The sequence below is a fragment of the Ceratina calcarata genome, unplaced genomic scaffold (genome assembly GCF_001652005.2).
Source record: "Ceratina calcarata isolate Rehan_Ccalc_2016 unplaced genomic scaffold, ASM165200v1 scaffold27.2, whole genome shotgun sequence".
In the NCBI taxonomy this organism is placed as follows: Eukaryota; Metazoa; Arthropoda; class Insecta; order Hymenoptera; family Apidae; genus Ceratina; species Ceratina calcarata.
In genome coordinates this window covers 92,727-96,146 of record NW_017149196.1, presented here as the reverse complement: position 1 = coordinate 96,146, position 3,420 = coordinate 92,727, and positions in this window count along the sequence as shown.

Genomic DNA, 3,420 nt, shown 5'->3' with positions numbered 1-3,420 from the left:
GTTCCACAGAGCAAATTCCACCCCCGTGCGCTAAAGTTCTCCCAACCGCGCGCATTTACGTACAGGCTTAAGCCCACACACGCCTGTCTAGGTGGCAGGATCCGCCAGCACGAGCGTGTCGCGTGAAAACACGACCACCCTTCCTCTGTTCTCAAATTAGACTTGTGCAAACGGGTCGAATTTGTTTCTCATCAGTGACCCGTTCTGAATTAACCTTTGATCGAACGGACGAAGTATCAAATCTACGAGTATTCAGTCTTGGCATGCTGTTGTTAAGACAATACACGATAAGGCAGGATGGAAAGTTGTAGACCAGATAATTTATACTCGTATAGTGCCCCGAATACTCTTAAATTCGTAGCAAGCCCTCCCTTTACGACGTCGGACTAGGTCTAGCAATTCACCGGAGAACATGGTCAGGCTATGGCACCCGCTTCAGTCGCAAATAACGTAGCTTTTATGTTTCGTGTCACACCCCTCTACCGCGTTTTCATTCCCTTGGAAGCAATGTCTAGCAGAAGCTAACGAAAGTATCACCCTGATGACCCCGCTGACTGAACGGTTGCGCCGCAGACGATTAATGTCAGATGGGATAAGCGGCCTCCATGGTACCTTAGCAGTATAGTCACCATTTGAAATCGATTCAGTGTTACATCAAATATTCAGTTTCAAGTTTACTTGTCCAAAATGGAAAATAGAAAATGCATTTTATTCACATTATTTTTTATTCATCCACGAGCTACATCATGATGTATGAAACACGTTGGTAAAAACATTGTCCGCAGTTCCAAAGAAACCGTTGCGAAGAGGTGTGAGAAAGCTACTTACCGAGAAAATTGAATATATTCTCGGCTATCAAGTCCCGCGCAGAGCGCTCGAACAAGATTTCACGGTAAAGCGAGCGGTTAACGGGAAGAGAATAAGATGAAAAACGAGCAAGTGAACGAGGGTTGAACCGTCGCTGGCCGAGAGTGCACCGGTGAAAGAATCTAAACGGAAGTACGCGGGCGTAGGGAGCATGCAGGCTCTGGTACGGGTTGCAGTTTTCAAGCGTCCGCTTCCGGCCAGGGCTGAAAAGGACGCGGTCGGCTTCATTGTTAAACGGCGAAGCCGACGTCGTCGCTAGTTACCGTCGGCTAGCGGCGCAGCCGGCGATGACGCAATTACCCACCGCGGGAAAATAATTAATAACAATTAATCTCTCGTGTATGGCAGCGGCTGCTGGTTCTGCTGATGGTAGTAGACGATGCCCGGTGATGGTGGTGCTGCTGGGTGCCGGTTGCTAGTGGTGGTACGAACGCGGAGGAGGCGCTATACTGCCCGCCCAGTAATTATGCTCGGATTATAAAGGTCGAGAGCCACCACGAGTACTGAAGGGCTGTTCACTCGAACTGTTCACTTGGCATTTACACTTGCGGAACACCCTGAATCGCTCGAGGCCCCTTCCGCATTTCGTCCTCCCCCTTTTTACCGACCTCCATCCCTCCGTCATGCTCTCCTATACTTGTTTCCTATACCGCCAGCGCCGGGACTGTTAGCTGTTAGCCCACCTTTTACACCGCGGAAACAATGAGGCTGCCCCTTTTCTATTCTCGGTTCTTTCCCCATCGAGGGCTTTCCGGTAGCGAACTTTTTGAAAATCGACTGCCCCCGCTTCGTGTCATCCCCTCTTTCCTCTGCGGCAATTCGAGTATCACAATTGCATCTTCGTTCAATGTATTACTTTTCTTATTCTAACGTTAAACTTGAAAATTGATCTATAACATTCTCTTTAATAAATACCGGTTATATTCGTTTTTCTTCTGTCATATTTCCACGTTTAAAGCAGACAGTGATAAAAACGACAAGGTAAACTAGCAACATCGCGTACGGTGGAAACAACAGGAGCTTACATGGAGCTAATAGTATTAACGCGCGAAGTTGCGAATGTATAACGTATCGAGTTGATCGTAAACAACATCAACATTCGTGGTTACGTTAATTCCTGGTAAATATGCAGCTTTCCTGTCTCATTCTACCTCTCCCTTCATCATTCTCTCTCTCTTTCTCTGTCTCTCTCTGGTGTTTCTCTGTCTCTAGCGCTCGCTCTAGGTATTGTAACCTCTGTATAGCCCGAACATACGTTGAATCCGGAGCCCTGGACATTTGCGGCTCGTAATGATTATTATACCCGTGTAACTCATGTCCAACGCCTTCATCCTCATTCGCATTCTCGGATATTGCCGCGTGCACCCTATACAAGCATAGATATAAACGTTAGTTTCGCGAGGACAGAAACTTCCGTAATCAAAAGGGACAGTATTGCGTTAAGTTACGATCCTTGTTTTGCTATTTTCTTTTCATAATTCTAATAGCAGTCTTCTTATCCGATAAGAAGTCGCATTAGAGTAAATTAATGGAATATTAAAACATTTTATTATCATAAATTAAATATATAAATGTTTATATTTTGTTTAAACTATTGTTATGTTACAAGTATACGAAAATTTTCTGCCTGTGTCATAAAACACAGCAATGGTGGTATAACAAAGGTACTACGATTGCTAGAAAAAGTCAGGCAATTTGAAGAAAATACGTAAATATCCTAAGTAAAAAATTCGAGACAGTAAACGGTCCTCCCCAATCGCCGTTTTATACTCGAGGCTTAGATTAAGTCCGCTAAGAAAAATCTATCCGAGCCCCTGTGCCGTGAAGGTAGAAAAAAGAAAGCTTGCAATATGGCCGTTGTCCCGGTACGAATCTCTCGCAAACGATATCCTGCTTTTTCGGAATAACCGCCCAAGGGTCCAAGGAGGAAACGCAGGGGTTTGGCGGAGCGACAAGGAACGCTCTTCCATACGTAGCTAACTCAATTTAGATCGAGTGGCAGACATTTGTTACCGAGGCTCAGCTCTACGGTTCATCTTGCCTGTGGCATCGGTCGTTTTTATTTCCTATTATTTACTCGATAAACAAAATTGACTATTCCTTCGGGCCATCTTCCAAATTTCACCATTATCGGCGATTCTAATGATCGATAAATTATTATCGAACATTATCTACAGCACGTCAGTGTAAAAATTATAACAATGAAATATAAGACAAGTAAAGGCAATAAACGATGCTCGATTTTCTAATCAAACGATTCTTCACTCATTCTTGCGTTGATTTCCGTTTCTTCGTGTTCAAAAATCGAAGTGTGGATAACAGAAGGCAGAGTACACATGTCTGCACAGAGGCTCGGGTCTTTGATAAGAAACTGCATTGTGATTCCGGTCGCCTGTCGGCTGCTAACGATCCTCAACTAGCACCAAGCGAAGAGACCTTTTACCCTCTCACTCTCTTTACCTTTCCTACCCTGTGCCGGGGCGTTGGTCTCTTTCTCCGAAACCCTCGTTCTCATTTCTCTCGACTTCTTAGCCAATACCCCACAATTAACTT